Genomic DNA, 11331 nt, shown 5'->3' with positions numbered 1-11331 from the left:
TTTATGAATTAAGAAATTATTGAATACTTATATATTTTTTATATATAAAAATAGAACCGCAAGTGAGATGGTGATGTCACATGTCCTTCATACTTAGATTATTTAATTTAATTTATTCATAATTTTAAATTTTTTAAAAGTAAAACTATAATGAGTATAGTGATGCCACATGATATTCATATTGATATTTTTTAAAATTTAATTTATTCATAATTTTAAATATTTAAATTGAAAATTACAAAATCACCCCACTCCAATTCTAACTTTCCATTAGACACTGTAATTCTAGCTTTCATTCGTTTTAAAAAAAATTGTTATGATAATAATTACAATATATCTAAAATGAACCAAACCACTTCCTCGTATATTTTATTTCTCTCTCTCTCCTTTATTTCCATTTATCTATAATATTTTTTTATAATATAATATATATAATCTTTTCTCCCATGATGTCCCCCATTATCATAACTTCCATATCAACACTGATTTGTTTTAATTTTTAATTTTAAAAAATCTTGAAAACCTTCACATATTGTTTTATCTCTAATGTTTTCTCCTATGATCTCTCACATTATCAATATAAACATCCTATCCTTTTATTTAAAATTTTAAAATCTTAAAAACTGTTCACAAATTATAAGTTCTCTACCCACATTAACAAAAACTCATATTGTTTGGCCATATTTCTTTACTCACTGCCTCCTTGAATCCTATGCCTTTGGTCTTCTCATCCTTCTTTTGAGCATTCAATATAATGTAAGCATAAAATATCCATCACCAGCAAGGTCTAGTATGTGAAGTCATTGTCACCTCATTCCCTCCCTCACTTCTCAGGTCATTAATTCATTTTCTTCATTCTCTAGAGAAACAATTTGATTCATATCTTTTCATATAATTTTCTGTATCTTTCTCACATATAATCTAATCAGGCTGTGTGGGGGCTCTGGAGCATTAATTTTGTTCTCTATTTAGCCACTTTGAGATCATGCACGGCTTTATAGATTTTCTATAAAATAAATGTCTTATATATATATATATATAATTTTTTTTTTACTCTACATTGATTGATATGGTTATATGATCCAAGCTTTTATATTGTTGTGTTTACTTGGAAACTAAAAAAGGTTCAAATGTAAAGGAGAGGTAGGCTTCAACAATTGGTGCACAAAATTACTATTTTCCATTAGAACGGAAGTGTTTTGGGCACAACTAATGGCATCACATTTCTAATCCAAGTTTAGGGAAATGATAGCTTCTTGAGAGAGTCCACCTTTTTTTTTCAATAATTTTATTGTTTGTGCTTAATCTTTATATATATGCTTCTTAATTTTCTCCTTCTATGGTTCATGTAACATCTCAAGTTCCCTAATTAGTAATTATTAGTGTTTCCAAGGGTGATTTGGTCAATTTAGATAAATTATTGATTAATGAAATTTATAGGAGACTAATATAATTTTTAATTCTTGGACAGTCTTAAAAGAGAGCTAGATCGATGTTCGAGTGGGCCATGGCATGAAAGTGAGTTTAAATTTCAGTGTGGCTTTCTGTGCCATACGCCGTGACAGGTGTGTCAATATGCTATAGTGCACATGCAAAATTAGCGCTTATTAGTTCACAAAAACAAATTGAAAATAGAAGAGAGAAAGAAGGAAAATGAGAGAGTGACAAAGAGGAGCTCATGGTCTGCTATGGCACAATCCTTAGGCCATGTTGGGAGCATTTAGAGCTTGAATCACCATTGGGTAAGTTTCACATTCCCTCTTTTACCTCTTTTATGTGAAAATTTAGATTGGTAGGGTAATGGGGGCTTTGATTTCAGTTTCTTTGGATTTAAACCAAACCCATTAGTTTATTTAAGGTCTTAGAGAGTTAAATCATGCTTCTAACCTTAGGTTTATGAGTTTTATGATGATTGTGAATTTTTGTTAAGGGTTTGGACGAACCCTAGGCATGATCTGGAGGTTTTGAGATAATTTGAGGAATTGGCTAGTGATTTTGGTATATTAGGATGTTTAATAAGATGATTAGAGTGTTTGGGAATGGTTGATGTTATTAGAAAAGAAATTTGAGTATTATAGATACTTAGAACCTAGTGAATCTGGGGTTATCCAAAATGCTAATTGATGATTGTCATTTAATTGTGTAGACTGAGTGTTGCTTGAGCTACCTCATATGTATAGAACGTATGAAGCTAACATTGAGGCAGGGTAACCCTTTTGTGTGACAAAGGGTTGAGGTAACCATATAATTTATTATGTTTATTAACTATTATAACTATATAGAAGTAAATACAAAGTGATTAATTTGTTGTTTAAGAATTTTGTGCATGAATTAAAATTGAAAAATGATTTTTAGCATGAACATTGGTTTGTGAAATGAAATTTAAAAAGTCTTTGATTTCAATGGATATGTACATATATATATATATATGATATGAAAGTAAATGTTGTGAAAATATGGATAACCAGTGATAAGTTTGAAAAAGCATGATCATAGGGGGTGGGAGTTCACTTAAGATATGTAGGGATGTGTGTGTGTGGAGATATATGTGTGAAAGATTCATATGGTTGGGCTGGCACCATGGGACATTTGGTGTAGCATTATATGGAATTGTTACCATGAGATGTTCGAGCAGTCTGGCAACTCCCTAGTACCTGTTGGGGTGTGGTTAGGAGTCAATGACGCCTTTATCACAAGTGTGTAAAGAGTGAAAAACTATAGTCCATAGGTGGGTTAGATTACCTTTAGTCGGGTATTTTTACCACCGAAAGTATGCTCGGATTAACAAGTAGTTGATCTAGGAGAGCTTATAGTTTTATGTCGGGGAGCATTGGAGGTTTGATAGTTAAATGATCATGTTAGTGTGTAATTGTGTGGAATTGTTGTGAAAAGATGAATTTATCTCATAATTTGATATATGTGATATTACCTTAGTTTTGATACTTTAACATGGTTATTTGTGGTAATAAGCATTTGATGAACTATATTGGTTACTGAGATATCTATCTCATCTTGTGGTTATATTTTATAGGTGAGGGCTCTGATGGGGGCAACGAGAAGGAAGGGACGTCTGAAGAGTAAAGAGTGTAGTCATATAGCTCTTTCCTTTTCTCTTTTTAGGTATTGTAATGAATAATATCAATATATAATGCCAACTTAGGAACATGACATTATTTAAGGATATCACTTGTATGAATTTATAATAAGTGTACATATCTTGGTCCAAGGTTGATGTTGTGTATGCTTGGCCAAGTTACAATTACAAGTAATACAATTGAAGTGATTTTTGTGCTAAAATGACCAAGTTGATATGTGTGTTAAATTTAATCCACCCCTTTTGTGTTTTTATCAAATGGGGGTTTGGTGGTCATTTTGAGTGTGATCGCTTACTTGTGTGATATGAATGAATTGTCTTGTTGTGTGTGGTCCATTTGAGGTGGTCAAGGTGTTTCTAAGGGTAATGGCATTTGGCATTGTGAGTTGGACACATTTCTGTGTGTTTTGAGGTGAAAATAAATTATTTTAGGTTTGGGTATTAATCTTTTAAAAGTATTATTATTTGAGTGTGAGACTAGTAATGTTAGTTAGATAGCTGAAAGAGCTTCATGTGAATACTTGAACTACCCAAATCAAATATCAGATGGTAAAATGACGTGTTCCAGAAGTTTGGAGAGCTATCATGATAGCAATTACTGTTATGATAGTAGGTACACGCCGTGGTGCATGGTAGTTGCATCGTGGCACAAATGGCCTTTAAGGGACTCATCCCTCTATACTATCTGCCATGGTGGGGGTAGTTTACGTCGCGGTGGATAGGCCAAATTTTTTAAAAAAATGGCTTGTTTTAGCCTATTTTGAGGTGGTTTGATTTCCATGCTGCCGTATTTGTTCTTAATTATTTAATCATGATTGAGCTCAAAAAATATTTTATAAAGGGTTTTCTTAGGATCCCATTATTTTAACTAATTGTATTTTTAAAACCCTTAGTTTGTCATAACCTTGAGATTTTATCTAATCCTGGTTATTATAAAAGCGTGTAAGAGTGTTGTCCTGATAATGTTAAGGTGGACATTACAGTTCATCCTTCACACTAATTATCTTATAAAGGACTTGATATTATTTTATATTATTCCTTTTAAGAGATGCTATGTTTCTAAAATTTTGTTTTATATAATTGAATGCTACTTAAGGGTGTATTTAGCATGGTTTTTAAATTCCAATGCACCAACTCTGGGCTATTCTTGTAGTTCTTCCATTAAGCTTTAGTCTAAAGTGTTTTGGTTTGTTTTTAGAGTTAGATCACATTAATGCAATTATGATGTTTATAACCAGTAAAATATCAGATACCACAATTTTTATAAATAAGTGTCAAGCTTGAAGGAAAATCTTTCTTGAAAGAATAACTTTTAATAGACACATTCTTTATATCATCATATATGCAATGGAGCTAAAAATTGTCATTGACACTAAATATGCATATAGAATACAGGAAATGGTAAAAAAATAAATGCGTATGGTGTAAATTGATGCGATGAAAAGTAAATTAACAAAAATTTATAATTATTTAAATTAAATTATCAAAGACTTTGATATAAAATACATTAGAAGTTCTATATGTGGAGCAACCATCCTCATCAATAATCAATGTTTTTAAACCTCCTTATCAAGAAAACAAATTTGAGAAATTTTTATAGCTTCCTTGAGATGTTGCAAGTGAACTTCCATTTTTTGAATGGTTTAAAGCTTATGCATTAGACAATAAATTGGAATATCCATTTGCAAAATAATCAATGTAACCAAATCATGGCATACTTCAAAAGGAGATATAATAGATTTAGAACTTCCTTCTCAAAGAACCTTCCAACTTCCAAACCTTCATGATGATAAAAGAACCCCTCGTTTGGCATCCCCTTTCAAATGGAAACATATTGATGAGCAAATTAGTTCTAAGGATATTCAAAATCTTATGGAACAAAATATTTACACTAATAAATACCTCCAAACATTAGAGGAATACCTTACCAATAACTCCATTAAATCTCCTTCTACCTTTTCATCAAAACCTAATATTGAAGTCCCATTATTCAAACCTTTCCATGTACCACCAAAAATTAGAACAGAATTTGAACCTTTACCCTCCAACAACCTTTTGAAAAAATAGAGGAACAAATTAAGACACTAGTTGTCCTAGATATGTAGTCCTACCTAAACCTTTAAATCACCAGCACTAAGAAATTTAACCATTAATGCTTTATCAGAACAAGAAGAAACCTCTTCATCCAAACCAAATCAACGTCCTAAGATAAAACAAACCTCTTTTAATTGGAGGACACCTTCAAACTATTATTACCCAAAAGCCACAGCCCTTGACCTCTTGTTAGAAGAACATCAGGATCAAACTTTTAAACATTTCAATGCCAATAATATTTATGAATGGAATATAGATGGCCAAACCAAATATAATATTCTCAACATCCTCCAACACATGACCATGGTAAGTACTGCTTACCAAACAACCTACAACTACACTGAAAAAGCCATAGTTAATAAATATAAAATATAAAATTTTAACAAATTTATTTTATTATCAACCTGGACAATATAAATTTAATCTGAATGATCCAATTTGATATTAATTTTTTAAATTTTTTTTATAAATTGACTATCCTGATGCTCTTTGAAGGATCTAGTTTGTCTAGAGTACATCTGGATAGTTAATTTATGAAAATTTAAAAAACTTAATATTAAATTAAACCATCCAAATTAAATCTACATTATCCAGATTGATAATAAAGTAGATTTATTAAAATTTTATAATTTTTATAGTAAATATAAAATTAAATTAAAAAGATAAATTCTATAAAATCTGGATCACTCAGGTGCTCATCAGGTGATGATGAGCATGATCACTCGATGATGAGCATAATCACCTAATGAGAACCAAAACCAAACGATTTATGATGTGCGACGACTTTATTGGCTTGGCTTGACTCAGCACACATGCATGTGTTCTGCGTCACATGTACCTAGCTAATCTGCAATATCAGACGCCAATTTATCAACTTAGAAGCTGACGAATAATAGAAATAGTTATTTAATTTATTGACTTAGGACCACAACGCGAACTTGCTTAGCTAGTTTCAATTATTAATTGCCTTTATATGTATAAAGTAATCATGTATATCACAAAAGATTTATTATATTACATTCGCATCTATATAATATATCAAGCAAGGCTCTTTCCATATCAGTATAGTACGAGCATGCATGATGCTTGGTTCTGCGCAAGTAGCAGCAGGTTTTGTGGCACTCTTCTTCTTCCTGTTCTATTATTGCCATCAGAGACGATGTTGCAGAGACCCTCTCTTAACGAATTGGCCAGTATTGGGAATGTTACCTCCACTTCTCACTAATTTATGGCAGATTCACGATTTTATCACTCATTCTGCAAAGACATGCACGCACTGGGAGATTCACCGGCCCTTGGTTCACTCGAATGAATTACCTACTGACGTGTGACCCCATGAATGTTCATCATATGTTGAGCAAGAACTTCGTCAACTATGTTAAGGGGCTTGAGTTTCGTGAAATCTTTGAAGCGTTCAGAGATGGGATTTTCACTGTAGATTCAGACACGTGGAAATACCACAGGGAACTTCTCCATTCATTGTTTAAGACTAGAAGCTTCGAGAAGTTTCTAGAGAAGATCGTTCGGAACAACGTAGAGAGTTGTCCGCTTCCTCTTCTTGATCATGTACAGAGGAAAAGAATTGAAGTGGATCTGCAAGACGTTTAATCGCTTCAACTTCGACACCATTTGCTCCACAATCTTAGGATCTAACCCTAAATGCCTCGCCATTGACTTCCCGGAAGTTGCATGCGAGAGAGCTTTTAATGAAGCTGAGGAGTTTATATTCTGCAGAGACACGGTACCTAAATGCTTCTGGAAGCTTCAGAGATGGCTAAGGATTGGACCAAAGAAGATGTCCGAAGCATGTGAAGTTTTTAACCAGTTCCTCCATCAAAGTATAGCATCAAAAAGAGAGGGTTAAGTAGAACCAGAAGAAGAAAGAAACCGATGACTTGCTAACATGTGTGGTGAGGGAGGAAGCAGGAAAAGAACACGTGGATGACAGGTTTCTGAGAGACACTGCTTTTAATCTTTTTGTTGCAGGCAGAGAAACCACGACTTCAGCTCTCACCTGGTTCTTTTGGCTTGTCGCTAGACACCCTTCAGTGAAGGCCAAGATTCTTGAAGATATCAAAGAAGAAAGGGAAATGAAAATCAAGTGTATCTCCATGGTGCTCTGCGCGAAGCTTTGAGACTGTATCCTCCCATACCTTTTGAGAGCAAGCAAACAATCAAACACAACATACTTCCAAGCGGACATGAGGTTGGTCCCAAGACTGTGACATTGATATCCCCGTATGCCATGGGAAGGTGTGAAGAAACATGGCAAAAGGATTGCTTGGAATTCAAGCCTGAGAGATGCATCTTAGAGAGAGGACCCATCATGCATGTACTATCATACAAGTTCATTAGTTTTAATGCTGAACCAAGAACTTGCTTAGGTAAAGACTTGTCTTTCATTCAATTATGAAGAAAGAGAAAGAAAGAAAATGAATATGAGAGAATATGTTGAGTTGTCTTATCACTGAAGATTACCGAGACATATATACACGTGTATGGTTAAGCATAACTTAGTTAAGTTAACTAACTCAGTTGTAACTATCTACTTAATTACACTATTATGCCCCCTGAATTTGAAGTACTTTTCCACATGTAAATTCTTTGTAAACTCAGAAAATGAAGAACTAGAAATAGCCTTAGTAAGACCATTAGCTATTTGATTAAAAGCAGGAATATGATGAACATGAATTTCTTGTTGTAGAGCTTTATCACGAACAAAGTGAATATCCAACTCCAAATACTTCATTCTTGCATGTAAAACTAGATTAGCGGTAATCATGACAGAACCTTGATTATCACACGCTATAAGTATAGGCACCATTTTGACTTTGAGTTTACTTAGCAAAGATTTAAGCCAAAGTAGCTTAGCAATAGTAGAAGCCATACTTCTGTACTTTGCTCCCATACTAGACTGAGCCACTGTGTTTTGCTTCTTAGATGACCATGATACTAAATTCTGACAAAAAAATATACAATATCCTGTTGTGCTTCTTTTGTCATTACAATCTGAAGCCCAATCTGCATCACAATAAGCAATAATATTTTTACTCTTAGATGGCCATAGACACAAGCCATGATTGATAAACCCAGCAAGATATTTCAGGATACATTTAACAACTTTCCGGTGATCTTGTAGAGGAGATGCCATAAATTGGTAGATTTTATTCACAAAAAAACTAATCTCTGGCCTTGTAATTGTAGCATACTGAAGAGCACCCATTATGGATTTGTACAAGGCTGGATTAGCAAATACCTTAGCACCCTTTTTGACATGTTTAAGACCAAAGACCATAAGAGTCTTTACTCCCTTAGCATTTGACATATAAGCTCTGCTAAGAACATCCCGAACATACTTAGCTTGAGATAACATAATAGCACCAGATTTGGATTTGTGAACCTCAATGCCCAAAAAGTAACTAAGATTACTATGATCTTTAAGCACAAATTCTTAATTTAGATCAGTAACTAACTAGGAAATCTGTGCAGACAAAGTCCTTGTAATAATAATGTCATCCACATATGCTAACACATACATGACTTCAGATCCACCAATTCAAATAAAAAGAGACTGATCACATTTACTACTGGAAACTCTAAATTTAGACAATGCTCTAACTAAACGTTCAAACCATGCTCTAGGTGCCTATTTCAAAACATACAAGGCCTTATTTAATCTACACACAAGGGACTTATCAATAGTTCATAACCTGAAGGTTGCTGCATATACACCTCTTCATGCAAAGTACCATTTAAAAATGCATTATTTACATCTATTTGTCGAAATGACCAACCTTGTGAAATAGCTAAGGAAAGAACAACTTGAATAGTAGCAGGTTCTATCATAGGACTAAAAGTCTCATTGAAGTCAAAACCTTCTTGTTGATGAAAGCCTTTAGTTACTAATCTGGCTTTAAATTTCTATATGCTACCATCAAGATTTGTTTTTTTTTTTTTTGCTTCTAAACCCATTTACAACCAATAGCATGCCTATTTGGAGGAAGTTTGACGAGGTGCTAAATTTGATTATGCATGAGAGCAGCATATTCCTTATCTATAACTTTCTTCCAATACTGATGAAAAGAGAGCCTTAGCTATAGTTACAGGCTCCAACTTAGCAATATAAGCTTTTGGTTTGAAAATACCATTCATGGCTCATGTGATCATATGAGGAGCAGGCTGTGGAGAAGAAGCTAAAGAAGATTCACTATCAGAGGAAGAAACACTAGTTGAACTAGTAGACTGTATCTCAAGTGTAGGAGAAGGTAGAGAATTAAGAACAGTATTATTACTATTCATGGCAACATTAGAAGCAACTATGGGTAACTTGCAAGTATCATCATCTACAGATATAGTATTGTTAGTAGCATTGCACTGACTTGATAGAGGAAGGACAGGAGGAGAGGGATTGAAAATGACAGGGGAAGCAGTGGAATTTTGGACAAATACAAAAGATACAGGATTATACTTGGAATAAGGAAACTCATATTTGTTGAAAATAACATTTGTTGAAATATATAGCCTTCTTTCCTTAAGATCCCAACACCTATAGCCTTTGTGAAAAGTACTATATTCGATAAAAATACAAGGAATTTAATGAAACTGCATTTTGTTTTTGTTATAAGACCAAGTATATGGAAAACAAGTGCATCAAAAAGTTCTAAAATCCTAAAAACCAGGAACTTGCCTAAACAGTTTAAAGAATACGGAATCACCATTAAGCACCTTAATAGGTAGTCTATTAAACAGATAGACACTAGTACTAAATGTAATGTCTGCCTTAACATTACCAGGACATTACACACACATCGTTGTGATAATTAGGATTAAATAAAATCTCCTGAAGAAGCTACCACCACTTAAGGGTTTATAGATAATTAGTTTAAAACATTAGGATCCTAAGAAAACCCTTTTTAAAATATTATTTGAGCTCAAACCATAGTTAAAAATCAATTAAAAGTAAATATGGGAGCATAGAAAACAAACCAAGTCAAAATTAGGCGAAAATGCCATTCTTTTACAAATTTTGATCCGTCTGTCATGGCGCAAGCCACACCTGCTATGGTGGATGGCATAGAGGGACGAGTCCCTCGAAGACCCTATGCGCCATAGCGCAACAACCATACACTGTGGCGTGTAGCTACTGTCATGACAGTAGATTGCTATCATGATAGCCTTTCAAACTTTCGAAGAGCGTTATTTTGTCATTCGATGTCCGATTTGAGCGGTTCAAGTGTCCACACGAAGCTCTTTAAGTCTCTAGCTAATGGCACCGGTCTCATACTCAAATAACCATCCATTTAAAAGATGGACATTCAAATCTAAAGTGGTTTGTTTTTACCTCAAAACACACACAAAGGTGTCCAAACCACAATACCAAATGCCATTAGCCCTAGAGACACTTTGACCATCTCAAATAGACCACACACAACATGATAATTCATTCATATCATATAAATAAGTAGTCACGCTCAAAATAACACCAAACCCCCATTTGGCAATAATACAAAGGGGTAGATTATATTTAACACACACATCAACTTGGTCATTTTAGGCATATAATTCACTTCCAATTCATCACCTGTAATTGTAACTTGGCCCAAAACACACACACACACACACACACACACATGATTTATACATCATCCTTGGACCAAGATAAACACACTTATAACAAATCTATACAAGTGATATCTAAAATAATGTCATGTACCTAAGTTGGCGTTATATATATACTGACAATATTCGTTACAGTACCTAAAGAAGAAAGAGAAGAGCTATACAATGATGCTCTTCGCTCTTCAAACACCCTTTCTTTCCCTTTGCCCTTACCGGAGTCCTCACTTGTAAAATATAACCATGGGGTAAGATAAACATGTCAATAACCAATATAGTTCATCAAATGCTTATTACCACAAATAACCATGATAAAGTATCAAAACTATATTAATATCAAGTATACCATATTTATGAGATAAGTGCATCTTTTCATAATAAAACACATAATTTTATACTAGCATGATCATCTAACTACCGAACCTCCAATACTTCCTAACATGAAACCATAGGCTTTTCTGAATCAACCACTTATTGACTCGAGCATACTTTTAGTGGTAAAAACACTCGGTCAAAGGTAATCTAAC

The 11331-nt window shown here is 33.6% G+C and overlaps 1 pseudogene; it reads left to right on the top strand.

Moving 5' to 3' along the window:
- The first annotated feature begins 6267 nt into the window (after positions 1-6267).
- On the top strand, positions 6268-7601 carry LOC129305487 (alkane hydroxylase MAH1-like; annotated as a pseudogene).
- The last annotated feature ends 3730 nt before the right edge of the window (positions 7602-11331 follow it).

This window comes from Prosopis cineraria, unplaced genomic scaffold, assembly GCF_029017545.1.
Source record: "Prosopis cineraria cultivar Desert tree isolate PC_DT_omini unplaced genomic scaffold, ASM2901754v1 PC3, whole genome shotgun sequence".
In the NCBI taxonomy this organism is placed as follows: domain Eukaryota; kingdom Viridiplantae; phylum Streptophyta; class Magnoliopsida; order Fabales; family Fabaceae; genus Prosopis; species Prosopis cineraria.
This window is presented reverse-complemented; position numbering and strand designations above follow the sequence as displayed.